At 36.7% G+C, this 19,970-nt stretch overlaps 1 long non-coding RNA gene across 1 annotated transcript in view; it reads right to left on the bottom strand.

The window, feature by feature from the left end:
* The window catches only part of LOC134730443 (uncharacterized), a 400,466-nt gene that overhangs the window by 4,967 nt on the left and 375,529 nt on the right, over positions 1–19,970 (bottom strand). Inside the window, exon 6 of the long non-coding RNA XR_010112205.1 lies at positions 6,310–6,367. This is a non-coding gene — a long non-coding RNA (uncharacterized LOC134730443). The remainder of the gene's footprint in view (positions 1–6,309; positions 6,368–19,970) is intronic.

Raw genomic sequence — 19,970 nt, 5'->3', positions numbered from 1 at the left:
TCAAACCTAAAAGATCCATTTTAGAGTGTCTTTTGCATTAGATAGTCAATATGACTAAGAGATAGAAATAGAAGTACGAATGTGATACAAGACAAGCAAGCCCCCAAATTAGGGCTTAGCCCAAGAAGATTCTTGGCTTCACCCAAGAAAGAATTCAAGGGCGAGCTGGTGGTGTTAAACAGCAACTTTCATTGAAGCAGCAGTGTATGGCAGCAGCAGGGGTACTGCTCCACGCCAAGTAGGGCTATACCTCATAGACAGTGTTTTCAGAGTAGCAGCTCAGAGCCAGTTCTATAGTCATATTTATATCCACTTTCAAATATATGCAAATTAAGGAATGGTTTATGCAGAACTTTCTAGGATGAGGGTGATAACATCCAGGTCAATGGGTCATTGCCATGGGAAAGAGTGGTAACTTCCAGATGTTGCCATGGCAATGGCAAACTGACATGGCCCACTGGTATGCATGTCTCATGGGGAGATGGCCCTTCAGCCTGCTTTAGCCAGTCGTCAACTTGGTCCATTGTCTGAGCCCCACCTCTGGAGTTGAGTTCTACCTCCTACCTCACACCCTCTTCAGAGATTAGAAACTCCTCCTTAAATTTAAGAGTGCTGCAGAAGGGCGGAAGTCCATATCGTGTAACTGCTTCCTGCTGAGTTTATGGGCAAAAGCCCTGCCTAGCATCGAAGGAGTAAAAATTTCTGGATACCTAATCTAAGGGTCCCAGAGGCAGTATGATTTTATTCTCCAGGTCTGCAGGTGGGATGGGTTGGGAGGCCTGTGTCAGCGTTGTCTTTACCTAGAACTGTTGTAATCTAGAAGACACGAACTTTATTACGAAGTTAAACAAGCAAGGGCTAAAGATTAGTAATAACAAGGCAGCTATTAAAGGTCCTAGGAGAGACCTTGGAAGGTACATTTAATTGTCAACCAGACAGAGTTGGGGTCAGTGCCCTAGTTATATCTATGTAACCAGCTAGCTTGCTCATAGGTCTTTGAATGTTAATCTCAACTTGTCCACAGTTGTTAATATATGTGCATAGGTTTTACAAATAACTGCACAGTCTCCACCTTGCTTAGCTAGTAAATAATCCAACACTAGTCTGTTATCAAGAACTACATTCGCCAGAGTCTAGTGACTCTTGAATTCCCTTTAGTGCCAGATTTGTGTTGGTGGCTGAGGTTTCCAAGGTTTTAGTCAAGTTCCTTAGGGTTGACTCATGGTAGACAAAGTCACCTCAGGACACTGCTAGTCTTATAGCTGCTCTGATTCGGGCTGGAATTGTTCCTATTGCTCACTTACTTCTCGTATTCTGGGATCTTACAGGGTTATAGACAGTGACCCCTGGAGAGGCAAGAGTTGCCAACGTATATTTACCTCTGTTCCAAGTTTTTAGTATAAAAGGTTAGCCATTGACACTGCCTTTGTTACACCTTGACAAAAAGGGAAAATACAAACAAAAATCAAAACCTATAACCCCCAACAGACCAAACAGATGTCCTCCTCCTAGACAAAGGTAATAGAGTTGGGCAAGCTCCCCCCAGCCTCCAAAACGCTTCTAAGTGAAATAAAAGTCAAAAACCAAAAGCCAAAATAAGATTACACATCAAGGAAAACCAAGAACATGAGAATTAAGCTATACTTGGAGAAAACACTGCTCCCACTGACTTTTAAGACAAAACACTTTAGCATCAGGCTACAAGAGCAGTCATAAATGAGAGAAGAAAAATTCACAAGAGCTGATGACAAAATGTGAAGGAGGTTACATGAATCTGAGTAGCTTTAAAAAAATAGATTACAGGATTGAAAATAAAAATTTCTGGTAATTTAGCAAATTAATACCTTAAGAAAACTTGGTTGTGATAATATGGACCATTTTTTAAGAAGTCGGTAGTAGATAATTTCCTTTGAATCTTTTCATAAATTCCCCTTTATAAATCTTATCATTATGGACATGGACCATCTACAACATGCTTGAACTTTCTGGCTTGTCCTATACTACCTCTTTCTTAAATAATCAGCCATTTTACTCTAGGACATAAATTAAAATTACTCTTTCTTTATACAATTCCTTGTTAAAAATACATTTTCTATACATAACATTCTTTACATCTCCCTTTTCTATTCACCAGTTTTTTCATATTTTGAAACTGCCTTTCAATAATTTCTATATTAGACAAAAATTATTTTTTTCCTCATAAAGAATACAATTCTTTGGTACATTTTATATAAACCTAGGAAGTAAGAATTTTGAATTGCCCACCAGACATTGGCATTCTATAGATGAGAATTATTTTGTCTTTTTATTTTTATGTATTTATTTATTTTTATTTATGTATTTATTTATTTTTGAGACAGAGTCTCACTCTGTCTGTCACCTAAGCTGGAGTGTAGTGGTGAGATCTCAGCTCACTGCAACCTTCACCTCCCAGGTTCAAGCAATTCTCCTGCCTCAGCCTCCCAAGTAGTTTGGATTACAGGTGCATGCCACCATGTCCAGCTAATTTTTGTATTTTTAGTAGAGATGGGGTTTCATCATGTTGGCCAGGCTGGTCTTGGACTCCTGACCTCAGTTTTTTCGCCCGCCTTGGCCTCTGAAAGTGCTGGGATTACAGGCGTCAGCCACTGCACCCAGCCTTTCCGTTGTTTTTAAGACTTTAAACCACACAGCAAGCTCACAAAGTATCTATTCCACTTTCACTTTTGACAGGTATAACTAGATCACCTCCAAGAACCAAGATACTATGCAAAACTAGTCACCATGTAAAGCCATTTTAACCATTTGGAAGCCTATGAACATCGGTAATACCTAGGTAAACTATCTCAATGTTAAATTTCAGAACACAACATTCTCTTCAAGCTAATAAGCTTTGACTAGTTTTATTGAATTTATGCATGCTCTTTTATTTATAAGCCAACTTGATAATACGTTAGCTAGACACAAGACATTTTGCAATACCTGTATATACACCTAAACAAGCACATTAAATAAAATGACGTATACAAGAAAACGGAATTCAAGTAATTAAAAAATTGGGACCCATCTACCTGGACAAATTTTATTTGTCCCAGTGGTTATGGAAAACAGAAAGAGACAGGAAAAAGATCTCATAGCATCAAATAAGGAAAGGAAGGGGCAAACAGCATTGCTCAAGGGAAAACTCTGGAGTCGCCAAGCCACTAGAGATCTCAGCCAGCAGTGGAGACACCAAAGAAACATGTTTGTCCAGCTGCTTGTCTGCCACTGTGGGAAGCTGTCTGTGGGGCAAGGGTCCAAGACTCCCAGTACACTTACTTGAGCAAGGCAGCTCTTTGGGACTAGTGCAAGAAGGTCAGCTCTAATATTGATGGGGAGCTCTATTTTTTCTCTCTCTCTCACCAGGGAGAGTTAGGACATTCCCATTGCCAATCACCCTGCTTATAGTAAGTACAGTGATTCTGGCTTAGGGGCCAGAGAGTCAGGGACATTCGCCTGGGCATTCCAGATGCTGATTTTGCTATATTTTCTTGAGATGGGTAACCCTGAGAGGGTAGGTGACTTAAATTAACTGTTTACAATTGTCCTTTTTGGCTATTTTTTTTTCCTCTCTTGCCCTATTTCTATTGTTATAAACTTTAAAGGCTACATTTAAGAGTTGGCTCACAGGTGTTTGAGGCCTTATTGCTGTTTTTGTAGCTTCTTCCTAATGTCAGGGGGAGGTTGAGTAAATAAATGTATCCCCAAGGAGAGCTTGTCCTTCTGGGTAGTCTGGGTCTGCATTAGTATATTCCCTGAATGCCTCAATCAAATGATCCTGAAACAAAGAGGAATTTTCATATTTTCCCTGAATTATTTATCTAACCTGTCATAACTGACTGGCTTAATCACACAATTTTTTTCTTTACTTATTTCCCACAGCATAGGAAGCAGATGACAATATTTGTAAGTCATGACAAGTTAAATCAAAGAATATGGTAAACTTAACAAACTCCTCTATAAATTTTTCTGGATTCTCTCAAAACTGTCCAGATTTTTCCTTGTGTACAGCTAAATTAGACATAGAAAATGGCATAAGTATTCAAGTGTTTCCTCACTTCCTTTAGCTACCTTCCACAAGGGACACAGGTTTGACTTTAGGGACTGATATGGGGCCCACTTCTGGTGATACTGGTTGGTCTTACTTTCTTGGAAAGCAGGAGGTACAGGTTGGGGCTAGTTGATTAAGGGGTAGGTTGTTCTGATGACCTTGGGATGGAATCCTTCATTAAAGAACTGCTTGGACCCCCCTCAGAATTGGAGGAATGAGGAGACCCTGCAGAGGGTGTCGGCGTTTCAAAGGGAGCAGCTAGGAAGGCATCCCTTAGGCATGGATTTCTGGTGCCCGGAAGTAATGTGAGCCAGTAAAGGGCCATAAAAGCCTGTACATAAGGGACCTCTTCCCATTTTCCTTTTTATTTACAAAGTAAGTCAAATAGTAACATGCCATTATATCATATAGAACCATATTTAGGACTAATCTATTGATTTTCAAATTTTTATTGAATCCAAATGGTGTTGCAATAGAAAAATGAGTTTACTTTTCTTTAAACTGAATTTGAATTTGCTCCAAAAGCCTAAAGGATACACTAGTGACAAGTCCTCTGGGGTGCTTCTCATTGTCTCCATGACTAACAATTTTTATTAGGGGCAGAACTTTTCCTAAGTCTAGCAAGAAGGAAAGCAACTGGGCCTTTGTTATTTTTTCCTTTTAATCTTCCACCTTCTATAACATATAGAGGGCAATGTGTTACAAAAGTGCATTGTGAGCTACAAATGAAGAGTTGGATGTTGAGCCTAAATTCCTTAGAGGGCAAGGATTGGGCAGAGAGGGGCTAAATAAATGTTGACTGTGGAAGGGTGGAAGGAAAGTGGCAAACAGCATTGCCCAAGGGGACACCTCAGAGGCTCTGACTTTCCAGCAAAGCCTCCAAGTAGTGGAGACACCAAAAAAAAATTCGGATGGCAACAGGTCTACAACTATAGGGGGCTGTTCCTCAGGCCAAGAGTCTGGGAACTCCTAACTCCCACTGTCTTCATCACTTCATGGTTGCTAGAAGGTGGAGGATGGGCATGCCCCCAAATTAGGGCTTCACTCAGGAAAGAATTTAAGGGTGAGCCAGTGGTGTTAAATAGCAAGTTTTACTGAAGCGGCAACGTATAGCAGCAGCAGAGGTACTGCTCCTGTGGAGCAGGGCTACCCCATAGGCAGTGTGCCCAGAGAAGCAGCTCAGAGGCAGTTCTGCCATCACATTTATACCAACTCCCAATCATATGCAAATTAATGGGAAGTTTATGCTGAACTTATTAGGATGAGGGTCATGATGGTTAATACTGAGTGTCAAGTTGATTAGATTGAAGGATGCAAACTGTTGATCCTGGGTGTGTCTGTGAAGGTGTTGCCAAAGGTGATTAACATTTGAGTCAGTGGGCTGGGAAAGGAGACCTACCCCTAATCTGGGTGGGCATCATCCAATCAGCTGCCAGCATGGCTCGAATATAAAACAGACAGAAAAACATGAAAGGACTAGACTAGCCTAGCCTCCCAGCCCACATCTTTCTCCCATGCTGGATGCTTCTGCCCCCAAACATCTGACTCCAAGTTCTTCAGTTTTAGGGCTTTGACTGGCTCTCCTTGATCCTCAGCTTTCCGATGGCCTATTGTGGGCCCTTGTGATTGTGTGAGTTAATACTTAATAAACTCCCCTTTATATATATATACCTACTCCATTAGTTCTGTCCCTCTAGAGAACCCTGACTGATACAAGGGTGGTAACTTTTGGGTCGTCAAATCATTGCCATGGAAAAGGGCAGTAAGTTCCTGGTGTTGCCATGGCAATGACAAACTGACATGACATACTGGTGGGCCTGTCTTCTGAGGAGGTGCTTCTGTCCCAGACCTGTTTTAGACCTAGTTCTCAATTTGGTCCAGTGTCAGAGACCTGCCTCTGGAGTTAAGCTCTACCTCATACCTCAGATAGGTATTCTAAAAATTCTCTTATACAAATTTGCACCTCTGTGCTTCTTTTCTTTCTTTCTATTTTTTTAAACTTTTGTTTTCCAGCCTGTCAAATACGCATGATGACTGAGCTTCAGGAAACTTTTTGGATCAAGAGGTTTTTTTAAAAAATATATTTTTGAAGCTGATTTATAAATACAATAAAGCAGATAGAAGAATGCTGGATCTCTCTAGAAACCACCATATGAGCCCTGGACTGCTAACTTCAGAATATTTTTTATGTGATTGAAAAATTAATTTGTATTTTTTCAACAGTTTTCTGTTATACGTACCTGACCCCAATGCTAAATGTTATGTCTTCCCACTCCTTCCTTTACTTCTTCTCTGCCCCTGGTACATGTAAACACAGACACACACATAAAGGAAAACATTCTGGTAAGCTGAAATCAATTTATATATAAAAGCCAGTTTTGTGCATCTCATCCCAAATATGCATTCAGTAACATCAGAGATGGTGGGCAATGATACCAAAGAACTTAGCAAACATAATAAATCTTATTGTTTTTTATTTTTATAGTTTTAAACACAGACAACAGTTGTTAAACCCAGCAGAATGCTGTGCATGTACGCACACGTGCACAGACACACACACAGACACACAACACACATTCCCCAAAAGCTACAGTAGACAACCCTGGTTTTTAGAGGTTATTTTGCAACTTGATTTTTTTCATTCTATTCTCTTCTGTTAGAAGACGATGCATCCATCTTCTGTTCACGTCACTGTAGCAATATCTGCTTAGTAAACATCAACTTATTTTTCAAGATCCTCTACGAAAATAGTCACTTTATAAGACCTTTCCATATTGAACCACTCATATAAGAGTTAAATTCACCCTCCTTGTCCTCATCTTGAAATTTCTTTGTGCCACTACGTTGCTCATTAGAGTTTTTAGTTGCATTATTATCCTCCCACACCCCTGTCAGTAAGTTGAGATCTCCTGGAGGGCAGAAAAGTCTATCATTCTTTTTACATCACTCAATTCATTGCCTTCAGTTGAAACTGAACAAAACTTTGCTGAGATTAATTGGCCTCATTATGAGTTTGGAAGCATCTGAGGATGAAGGATATTTTATTACTTTTCTTAGAGCTCTCTAATGTAGGCCAGATTTTATAGTACAGAAAGTGTATTTTTGTTATTGTTGTTATTATCATTTTATTTTATCTAAATGTTTCAAATGGTGAATTGATATTATACAGCATACATTTTTAATACAAGACTCATTAAACACATTGATCTATAAATTCACTTTCTCTGACTTATGAAGTGTTCTAGTTCATTTTTGTCTCATTTCAAATGTATGATTTAAGTTTACACATGCACTGTGTGATTATGAAATAAGAGCTGATAATATTCAGAAAATTATCCTTGTACACTGTCTGCGGATGTGTAAATTAGGAAAGCCATTATGGAAAACTGTTGGGGGTTCCACTAAAAATTAAAACTATAAATGCTATATGATCCAGCAATCTCACTCCTGAATATACACTAAAAAAACTGAATCACTGTGTTGAAGAGATAGCTGCACTCACATGTTCATTGCCCCATTATTCACCATAGCCAAGGTATGGAATCAACCTGAGTGTCCATAAAAGGATGAATCAGTAAGGAAAATGTGATATGTATATGTCATACTATTCAGCCATAAAAAGGAAATTCTGTTATTTATCACATGAATGAGCCTAGAAGACATTATGTTAAATGAACTAACCCAGACACAGAAAGACAAACATTCTGCAATCTCACTCATATGGAGAATCTTAAAAAACTGAACTTAAAGAAGCAGAGAGTAGAATGGTGGCGACTAAGGGTTGGGGGGAGGAAGGGACATTGGGGTGATGTTTGTCAATGAGACAAAATTTCAGTAAGGAGGAATAAGTCCCAAAGACTTATTGTATTGCCTGATTACTACAGTTAATAAAATTTATTGCATATTTGACAATTGCTAAAAGAGTAGATTTTAAGTTTTACTACTGCAAAAAATACTGTGTGAGATAATACATATACCAATCAGCATGTTTTAGCCATTCCACAATGTATACATATTTCAAGACATTCTGCGATATACAATAAATAATTTGTATTTATCAATTAAAAGAAAGAAATAAAAAAGTCTTTTCTTCATGTTACTTAATTTTATACTGTATTTCCTAAGCAATTATTAAAAAGTCTTAAAATAGGTTAAGCAAATATTTGATAACGTTGTATATTGTGTACTAATTTTGTGTTGTATGACAAGCAACATTTTTTTTTCTGACTCAAGTTATTTGTTGCCTTGGTGGTAACAAACTACATCCAAACCATAACACTGGTGTAAACAAACCTATAGCACTGCCAGTCATACACACGTATAGCACATATAATTATGCACAACACATGAAATGTGATGAGGATAAATGACTATGTTATTGGTCTAGGTATTTACTGTACTGTATTTATTATTTTTATTTTAGAGTGTACTTTTTCTACAAAAAATTAGTTAACTGTAAACAGTCTCAGGCAGGTCTTTCAGGAGGTATTCAGCATGTTTTAGCCATTCCACAATATATACAAATTTCAAAACATTCTGTTATATGCTATAAGTAATTTTTATGGTTTTTCATCTCCTTAGTAGGACAAACTAATGTTTTAATTCATTTAGTTAGAATACAGGTAAACCCATGTAAATACATAAATGCATATGTAGACAATTTACTTCAGATATTAAAATAGAGTTTTGCATCACTTCAGGAACAGGATATGATCTGAGAAAGGTATCATTAAGTGATTTCGTCATTATGCAAACCATAGAGCAACCATAGAGCTTGTAACACACCTAGGCTATATGTCATCTATTGCTCCTAGGCTAAATACCTGGATGTCATGTTACTCTACTGAATACTGTAGGCAATTATAACACAATGGTAAGTGTTTGTATATCTGAACATATATAAACATAGAAAAAGCACAGTAAAAATATGGTACAAAATATTTTTAAGTGGTACTCCTGTATAGGAGACTCAGCATAAATGGGACTTGCAGGACTGTTAGTGAGTGAGTGGTGTGAGTGAGTGAGTCAGTAAGTGAATGTGAAGGGCCAGAGCATTACTGCATGCTACTCTAGACTTTATAAACAGTGTTCACTTAGGCTACACTAAATTTATTAAAATATTTATTTTTCTGTATTCAATAGAAAATTAATCTTAGCTTATGTGACATTTTTACTTTATAAATTTTTTAACTTTTTAACTCTTTTGTAATAACAGCTTAAAACACAACCATATTATAGAGCTGTACAAAATTATTATCTTTCTTTACATCCTTATGCTATAAGCTTGCTCCCATTTCTAATTTGTAAGTTCATTATTTTCACTCTTCAAACTTTTTTGTTAAAAACTAAGACTCAAACTCACACATTAGCCCAGGGCCTACACAAGATCAGGATTATTAATATTATTGTTTTCTACCTCCACATCTGGTCCACTGGAAGGACTTCAGGGGCAATAACATGCATGGAATTTTCATATCTCCTATACTAACAATACCTTCTTCTGGAATACCTCCTGAAAGACCTGTCTGAGGCTGTTTTACAGTTAAATATTTTTTTTTTGTAGAAAGACTACACTCTAAAATAAAAATAAGAAATATAGTACAGTAAACACCTATACCAATAACATAGTTATTTACCATCATCAAATATAGCATGCCTTTCATAATTGTATGTGCTGTGCTTGTGTATAACTGGCAGTGCTGTAGGTTTGTTTATACCAGTATTATGGTTTGGATGTAGTTTGTTACCACCAAAACTCATGGTAAAATTTGATCTCCAATGTGGAAGTGTTGGGAGATGGTGCCTAATGAGAAGAGTTTGGGTCATGGGGATGGATGCCTCATGAATATATTAATGTCCCCCTGTGGGGGTGAATGAGTTCTCACTTTAGCAGGAATGCATTAACTTCTACAACAGTGAGTAGTTTAAAAGAGTCTGGCCATCTTGGTTTTCTCTCTTGCTTCTTCTCTCCTGGTGTAATTATTTTTGCACACATTCACTCCCCTTCTGTGTTCTGGCATGTAGTGGAAGAAGCATGAGGCCCTCACCAAATGCAGCTGCCCAGTCTTGGACTTATCAGCCACCAGAATCCTGAGCCAAATAAACCTCTTTTCTTTATAAATTACTCAGCTTTAGGTATTCTCTTAGAGTAACATAAAATGAACTAAGACACCCAGAATCACCACAGACATCTCAGGAAGGTGCTGGGCCATGAAGTTATGACAGCTACAACATCACTAGGCAACAGAAAATTTTCAGCTGTATTATAATCTATGTGACCACCATTTCATATGTGGTTCATTGCTGACTAAAATGTTATGTAGCACATGAGTATAGCAAAATAGTATATTATTTGCATCATTGTCTTACTACACTTGAAATTTTTAAATGTTATTGTACGTGGCCTTTAGGAAAACAGACTTTTAAAGATCTTTCACTTGAAATGTTTGTATGTTTACATGGGAAAAACATTTAATTAGATTTATAAAAATGAACTCATCCCACACTGCACAATTAACTAGTTTTGGGTCTAAACTTCCCTGACATTCAATTTTCTTCTACAAATGGTGAGAATAAGATTTTTGATATTGTTATTGAAAAGCAAATGAGATTGTGTGAACAGAGTGATGTAAAAATTACAGTGTTATAAAATATACTTTTTAGTGTATGTTAAATGTTTCCTTGGTGCTGAGAATAAAGTGACAAATACAACAGACAGTGGAGATGATGGAGACTTTTTATTGTGACGAAGGTTGTATTCTTTCAGGATGACAAGATAAACTTGTTAACAGAATTGTTTACACTTGCTGTCTTTACCTCTTACCTTGTCTTCTCTCATTGGCTCCTTATTAGTTCCCTCACTCTGTTCTAACACCTTTGGCAATTATTGCTTTTGTAACCACATTTATTGCAGCATTAGATGTTATTGGCTACTTTCTACTTCTTTCAATATTCTTTTTTTCCTTTCTACTGGGATTAGTCAGGGTTTTCCAGAGAAAGAGTACCAATGAAAATTGTGTGTATATGTTGTCAACCTAAATAACAAAAAGGAAAAAATTTCTCTTAATAAAAGGTTGTTTATTTGGAAAGATAGCATTGCAATCGGAATATGCATGTCATATCACACCATATGCACATTCAGGGAGATAAAGGAAGACAAAGGTTTTTGTTGTTGTTGTTGTTGTTGTTGTTTTAATGAGGAAGATAGCATAAATGTTTTGAAATAATTGTCCTTGGCTACAAAGATTAATAACAAAGGGGACACCAGTCTAAAGTTAAACAGGTAGTTGCTAGTCAGATGTCTTTGCAAAAGTTTTTGTGTAAGGTTGTAATGGCCTTTGTGTAAGGTTATGATTTTTGTGGGATATTTATTATTATCATGTATATAAGTGTGAGAACTGTCTCTTCATGACCTTCTCTGGCTCTGTTTGTCAGGGTTTTCTTAGCATTAGTGACTCCACTTTTATTCTGACAAACTTCACATTTCTCCATTTGATCAAGATCTTTCTCTGGAAGCATCACTGACCAATTATTTTGCAGTTAGATTTTCATGTCCCTCAATGCTGGGATGGACCTATCCAGGATGCTGGTCTCATCCCACATTGGGGAAAGTTACCGGTGACTAAGTGTCGATGTCAAAATTCTTTTATCCACATTTGAGCAACAAGGGAGGTTTGAAGGGTGTGACTCTTAGGCTAAGTCTACCGGGAGTTCATGATTAGTTCAGTTTTATCTGTTTCATCTCAATGTGCTGAGCTAGTCCTATTTTGTTAGGAGTTATACTTCATCAAAAATTTAAGGGTGAAATAATCTAATTTAAATGAATTTAAAGGGGAAATACAAATAAAATTAATAGTAATATGACAATTACAGTTTGCAAAATAATTTTGAGCCATAAATTTAGTCTTAAAACAAATCATTGAATAAATCAAATGACCACAGGAAATTAGGTCACCATTGTAACCATGTGACCTGTTTTCTTATTTTGTGTATATGGATCTTAACTTTCCCAGAGGAATTTATCCAGGTACAACATGTGGTATTAGTGACAGCAAATAAATGCTCTTATTTAATAAATATATAGTACAGAATTTTTTAAGCTTAGGTTTTGTTAAGTTAGCAGCAGAAGCTATTAATTGTGATATTTCAATTATACCATTTTCTTGTCAAGTGGAAAAGATAGCATTAAAAGGGGTAAAAATCTCAGTAAAACATGAAGTCTCATTCTGACATTTTGGAAAAAATCTGTCTACAGTGTAAAAACATTTATTTCTCTGGGCTTATAGTTTGAATGTCCTTAATTATGACATAGGGAAGTTTGGTAAACTTTTTATGTGGTTCGTACATCAAGCATGAGGCTTGTTTCTTAAAATTTGATGAGTTTTAACTTACAGGGCTTTGGGAATAGAGCAGCTCTTGTTTTGAGTTGGAGTTGTAGCAAAATATTGGAAGAAATTAGGAGAATTGAGGATCTAGTCCAGTCTACAGGTAGATGACCAGAACCTGAAAACAATGCACCAGGGTACACTCCAATAACAAATGGTTTATAGTTTTTCTTTTTAGAAACATAACTTTTTTTCCCTTACATTAAATTTAGAAATCTCATATTTAATCTCTTCAGTCTAGGAAGTCAAACCAAGGTAGACTTTAGATTTTACTTATAGTCTTAAAGTTCTTGGGCCTGTCAGGAAGTGACAATTTGTATTCATTAATTGTAAGTCTGATAATTTTTGTAGCCAGGAATTTTATTCACATTCTTAAATATGGCATTGTATTTAAAGCCTTGGTAATATAATAAATGTTTCCAAATGTATATTGCTTATAAAGAAAGAGCATATTTTTATTAAACTTAGGTAAATAAAAAATAAGAATACTCACAAATCATTTCTGAATTTTGGAGAAATTAAGTAGGGAGGAAAAGTGTATACTTTCACCTTTGTTCACAAAAGCATACTTTTAAAAATTGTTATAAAATATAGACAGTTTATAAGAGAAAATTTTCTTAAATCTGAAAAACAAAATAAGTAACCAACAATATTTTAAATGAAAGTCTTAGAATCTATCATTATTAATTACTTAATTTCCTGTAATTTTTTTGTTTTGCTTAATCTTGATTAGAAGTTTTATGAACTCAACAATATCTTTATCAGACTTCTGGAAATTTTTATATTGTCTTTAAGTTATTAAAAATCTGTTTTTTTCATAAAAAATTAACTATAGGTAATTGCAAATGTCTTTAGAAAAGAATTCAAAACAATAACTGCGGATGGCAAAAAATTAGCAATAGCCATGGTTAAAATCTGATGAAAGTTCTCAATTGACAAAAAAAAGTAATTATTTCTCTCATGTGCAGAATTAAAGGATAGCAACAAGAATCATGACTGACAGTGTCATATCAGGACCATCAGACTTTTATGCATCTCATATAAACTTTAGAATATTTACACTAATAACATATACATACAAACAACTTTAGAAAAGAGTTAACATAAAAATCAAAATTATGATTGATAGTATATTAGATTTTCATAAATGTATACAGTTCCTAGAACACATATTAATAACATACCCATACTATAACTGAAAGATCTAGTATCATTTATCATTTGGCAATGCCTTCCACACAATTTACCAAAGAAGTCTAATCATTTAATATCTCTAAAAGATGAGATATCTGTTCTTTGAGGCTTCCCAGGGGCCCAACCGAAAAATCCCAAAGTTAATTTTGGGCCAAAAGACATAAGTTTTGATCCTGGAAAGCCCCAGAGATGTTAAAACATTCAAAACACTTGGTCAAAACAGGTAACTGTGAAATAATAGTCATTCTTTCAACCAGAGTGATATTCAAAATACTTCAAAAGCAATATAGGAATTTACATGAATATAAAATTTTTAGCTCTTTTAAAGGTCAGTTTTCCTAAATAATAAAAAACCTAATAAAGACAAGACAGAAAATTACCTTTATAAAATGTAAAATCTTTGTTTCTTAGGCCAGCAACCAAAAAGATGAAGGAAAACCTCATATACTGTGATCGCTTCTCCTCATGAAAAGCCTATTTAGATAATCCAGAAATCAAACCTGATAAAAATGGTATTCAAATTTGATCCAAAACAGGAAGGGTGTGTCCAGCGTTATGACTGTACACCACTATTATAGAGAAATGTAAACAAGATAGTACCTTGAGCAGGAGAATAGCCTGTGGACTTGAAATTTTGGAAAAGCTGTTTTTATGACAGCAAAACAAACAAACAAAAGAAACAACAACAAAAACAAAAACAATTCTAACATTTTTTCTTTTTCTCTTATAGTTTCAAATGATGATAGGGTGAAATTTTTAATGCTAACCTTTTAGTTAGGTGAAGAAAAACAAAATGTCCAAGTAGCCTGGAATTAGTGACAAATCTACTTTTTGTTCACTTGTCTCCTTTGCTTAGTTATCAAATGCAGGAAAAAAGGAATGTTACTTGTTTTTTAATTTCCTCTAGCTCTTTATTTTTTATTTTTTCTGTGTGGCAAAAAAAAAAAATTCTCCTGGACAGATATATATTATACCTCTTTGCTCAAGATTTTGACTTGTTTGATCTTGGTCTGAGAGCCTAACTTATAACTTTCATAAATACTTACCTAGTTTTTCGGATTATTAATTTTTCAATGAAGTCTCCCATCAGCATACAAAATTACTAGTTAGGGAAACCTAAATTTTTATTTCTAAAAGATATTCACTTTGTTGCTTACCATAGAGCTGTTGTAATTTGTAAAACCATTACTTTGAAAGCCCTTTAAACCTTAAAAAAAAAATCTTAACTAGAATGCCATAAACAGTGAGTTTTATCTTAATATCAGTGGGAAAGTAAGCAGATTCAAAGTAGGCAGAAAAAAACAAACAAAAACCAGAGAGATAGAGAACTTAGAGGACTCTACCTGTTAATTCTATAATTGCTGGATTTTCAAGTTATGACCATTTGAGCTCTGAAGTTTCCTTGGTGTAATTTGTCCATCATTTTAAAATGCACGCAAGAATGGGCCATGGTAGGTAGCCAGCTGGAGTCCCAGAAAACCTGGCATGGCTTAATGTTTCTTATTAATCTCTTGAGAGCAAAGAAAATCATATAAATCCTGTTAGGGAATGTTAGGAGTTAAAACCAGAGTTTTAGATGGTGGCAACCACCCTGGTTTTTAATTAGCTTCTTGAGCCCACCATCCAGAATGTTTATTTTTGCTCTTAGAATATTTTCAGAAACAAGCAAAAAAAAAAAAAAAAAAAGTCAAACTAAATTAAAAAAAATCAAGATGAGTGTTCACAAAAATTTTAACCTAGTCATGCAGATCTAACAAAATATTGAATTACATGCACAGAACAGAAGGTATGCCTCACAAATAAAATGTAAATTCTGTGGAAACTAAGATTACTCAATTCAGAAAGACACTTTTCTTTATACCACAAATAACTTACCAGGAAACACGAAAAAATAGTCTTTCATAGTCCAAGTGGGATGCAAGTTTATTAAGCCAGCCTTATTCAACCAGATCTGAAATGAAGTTGAGGATCTCTACAACAAGGACATAAACTCAACCCAAGAGAAGACCCATTCAGACAGAAAAATGTGAGCCATAAAGCAGAGAACTCAAAGGGGTCAAACGAGTAATGCACGCCTGTAGCAAGATCCCTAATTCTTTCTGATAGTGATGTCTTTCAGATTTCATTTCTGGCACCATATGTATCAACTTAAATAACAAACAGAGAGAGGCTCCATAAAACAACAACCAAAAAAAAAAAAAAGTGCTTTTTTGGGGTTAGAGCATTGCAATGATAATACATGTGTGACCGTAAACTATGTACACGTTCAGGGAGGTAAAGGAAGACAAATGTTTTTAAAGATTGCATGACTGCTTTGAAATAAGTATCCTTGACAACAAAGATCAATAACAAGAGTGATGCCAGTCTGAGGTTAGACAGGTGGTTGCTGGGTAGATTTCCTTTCATGTAAGTTAGTGATGGTTTTTGTGCAAGGTTGTGGTTTTAGTAGAATATTTTTCCTAATCAGGAAAACAAATGTGAGAACCCTTTGCTTTTGGCATTTCCTGGCTCTATTTATTAGAGTTTTCTTAACAATAATGATTCTTTTTTTTTTTAGACAGAGTTTCACTCTTGTCGCCCAGGCTGGAGTGCAATGGAGCAATTTCAGCTCACAGCAAACTCTGCCTCCCGGGTTCAAACAATTATCCTGCCTCAGCCTCTGGAGTAGCTGGAATTACAGGTTCCCACCACCATGACTGGTTATTTTTTTTTTTTTTTTTTTTTTTTTTTTTTTAGTAGAGATGGGGTTTCACTACATTGGCTGGTCTCAAACTTCTGACCTCATGATCTGCCCGCCTTAGCCTCCCAAAGTGCTGGGATTACAGGCGTGAGCCACTGTGCCCAGCCTGATTATGACAATTTTTAATGTCATATACATATATATAAGAGAGAGAGAGACTGTGATTATTAGAAAAGAATTGGCTCATATAATTTTGGAGACTAACAAATTCCATGATGTGCAGCTAGCAAGTTGGAGACCCAGGAGATCCAATAGTGTAGTTCTAGCCTGGAGACTGGGGAGCTCAGGATTCAGAAAGAACCATTGTTTTCATTTTAGTCTAAGGCAGGAAGACCAACGTTCCAGCTCAAAGACAGTCAGGCAAGAGAAATCTTCTCTTATTCATGGCAGGGTCAGCCTTTTGTTTTATTCATCTTTCAGATGATTGGAGAAGAGCCGCTCACATTTGTGCGAGGAATCTGCTTTATGTACTCTACCAATGTGAAGGTTAATCTCATCCAAAGACACTCACACAGACACATCCAGAATAATGTGTGAGCACCTGTGGCTCAGTCAAGTTAAAATTAACTATCACAATATCATATGATATTGTGTTTCTGGCCAATTCTTTTTGATTGACTACTCTTCCTAAATCTTATTTATGAGTTTTATTTTTCAGGATTTTATGCTAAACCTTTTTGGCTGATCTCAGGCATGTAAGTTGTAATAAAAAAAGATTCAAATAGTTAAATGAGAAAAAAATTAATCACAGTTTTCACTCAGCACAAGTTTTTATAAATTATTGATAGAATAAAAACTCCAGGCACAAATGAACCACCCTTTTATCGAGAGGTTGGAGAACATAGATACAGACCCCCAAAATTGCCTCCCATCTTCTATATTTGGGCATGCTTGGTTTCAGATTTAAAAGATGAGGGACCCTCTAGGCAATGTATGAAGAGGTAGTGACTGTACTAAGGAACCATTTCAGCAACCATATTTCTATAAATTCAAAAATGACTTTTTTCTTTAACAATAGATAACCTAGGTAGACAAGAAATATACTGCTAAAAACATTTTATAATTAAGGACTCCATTATCTCTCTGATGCTAAATAAGACTAGTATCTTTTCCAGGAATCCTGACATTTAGCATGCTCAGAAGAAAATTAGATGGAGGTTATTCCTCTTTCCAGAAGGACTGACAGATTTTAAAAAATTAGTTAAAAGCCTGTATTTGGCCTTAAAATATAATTATCTTGGATTGCCTTGGTGGGCACAAGGTAATCCACATGATCCTCTAAAAGCAGAAGAGGAAGACAGAAAGGTCAGAGAGACGTGTCAGGAGAGGTGGCTGAAGATACTTGAAGAAAAAGAGAGACTCAACTTTTTTTGTAGTAAGACTGCCATATGGAAAGCATGAGAAAAAACTGCAAGAAGGCTCAGGAGCAAAGACTAACTCCTTGATGAAAGCAACTGAGAAAATGGGGGTATTTGTTTTATAATCACAGGAACATGAATTGGGTTAACAACCTAAATTATGTTGGAAGCAGGCTCTTCCCAGCACCTCCTGGTAACAGCCCAGCTGCCTAACAGGTTGGTTAAGGTTTTGTGAAATGTAGAAGAAAATAGCTATTCAAGACAATCAGGACTTTTGACCTATAGAACTGTGAGATAATAAATTTGTGTTGTTTTAAGTTATAGTAATTTGATAAGTGATGTGGTTTGGCTTTGTGTCCTCACCCAAATCTTCTTGAATTATAATCCCCACTTGTCAAGGGTGGGGCCTGATGGGAGGTGATTGAATCATCGGGCAGTTTCCCCCATGCTGTTCTTGTGATAGTGAGGGAGTTCTCACAAGATCTGATGGTTTAAAAGTGGTAGTTAAAGTGCTAGTTTCCCCTGAGTGCGTGCTCTCTCTCTCTCCCTCTGTCTCTCTCTACGTCTCTCTCTCCCTCTCTCCTGCTGCCTTGTGAAGAAGGTATTGGATTCTCCTTTGCATTTGGCCATGATTGTAAGTTTCCTGGGGCAGTGTGGAACTGTAAGTCAATTAAACATTTCCTTTATAAATCACTCAGTCTCAGGAAGTATTATTATAGCAGTGTGAGAATGAACTAATACAGAGAATGCTACTGGCAGAGTGGAGTACTGCTATAAAGATAACCTGAAAATGTGGAAGCAACTTTGGAACTGGGTAACAGGCAGAGGTTGGAACAGTTTGGAGGGCTCAGAAGAAGACAGGAAGATGTGGAAAAATGTGAACTTCCCAGTGACTTGTTAAATGGTTTTGACCAAAATGCTGATAGTGATATGGACAATAAAGTCCAGGCTGAGGTGGTCTTAGAGGGAGTTGAGGAACTTATTGAGAACTGAAGCAAGGTCACCCTTGCTATGCTTTAGGAAAGAGACTGGCAGTATTTTGCCCTTGCCCTAAAGATCTGTGGAACTTCGAATTTGAGAGATGATATAGGGTATCTGGCAGAAGAAATTTCTAAGCAGCAAAGTGTTCAAAATGTGACCTGGTTTATTCTGAAAGCATTTAGTCATGTATATTCACAAATAGATGGTTGAAAATTGGAACTTTTGTTTAAAAAGGAAGCAGAACATAAAGGTTCAGAAAATTTGCAGCCTGACCATGTGGTAGAAATGAAAATCCCATTTTCTGGGGAGGAATTCAAGCCAGCTGCAGGAATTTGCATAAGTAATGAGGAGCCAAGACAATGGGGAAAATGTCTCCAGGTCATGTCAGAGATCTTCACAGCACCCCCTCCCATCACAGGCTCCAAGGCCTAGGAAAGAAAAATGCTTTCCTGGGCGAAGCCAAAGGTCCCACAGCTCTGTGCAGCTTCAGGACTTGGTGCCCTGCATTCTAGCCACTCCATCTCCAGCCACGGTTAAAAGGGACCAATATATAGCTTGGGCCATTGCTCCAGAGGGTGCAAGACTCAAACCTTAGTAGCTTCCATGTGGTGTTGGGCCTATAAGTATGCAGAAGACAATAGCTGAGCTTTGGGAGCCTGTGCCTAGATTTCAGAGGATGTATTGGAATGCCTGAAGGTACAGGCAGAAGTCTGCTAAAGGGGTGGAGCCCTCGTGGAGAACTTCAACTAGGACAATGCAGAGGGAAAATGTGGGGTTGGAGCCCCCAAACAGAGTCTCTACTTAGGCATGGCCTAGTGGATCTGTGAAAAGTGTGCCATCATCCTCCATACCCCAGAATGGTAGATCTACCAGCAGCTTATACCATGTGCTTGGAAGAGCTGCAGGCACTCGACACAAGCCTGTGAAAGCAGACATGGGGGAGCTACTAAGCAAAGCCACAGGGACAGATCTGCCCAAGGCCTTGGGAGTCTACCCCTTGCATCAGCATGTTCTGGATGTGAGACATGGAGTTAAAGGAGATTATTTTGGAGCTTTAAGATTTAATGAGTGACCTGTTAAACTTTGAACTTTCATGAGGCCTGTGGCCCCTTTGTTTTGGACAGTTCCTCCCATTTGGAATGGAAACATTTGCCCAATGGCTGTTCACCCATTGGATCTTGGAAGTAACTAACTTATTTTTTATTTTACAGGTTCATAAGTGGAAGGGACTTGCTTTTTTTCAG

This window comes from Pan paniscus, chromosome 4 (assembly GCF_029289425.2).
Source record: "Pan paniscus chromosome 4, NHGRI_mPanPan1-v2.0_pri, whole genome shotgun sequence".
Classification (NCBI taxonomy): domain Eukaryota; kingdom Metazoa; phylum Chordata; class Mammalia; order Primates; family Hominidae; genus Pan; species Pan paniscus.
The sequence above is the reverse complement of the archived record's forward strand: the minus strand, read 5'-3'. Positions and strand labels throughout refer to the sequence as shown.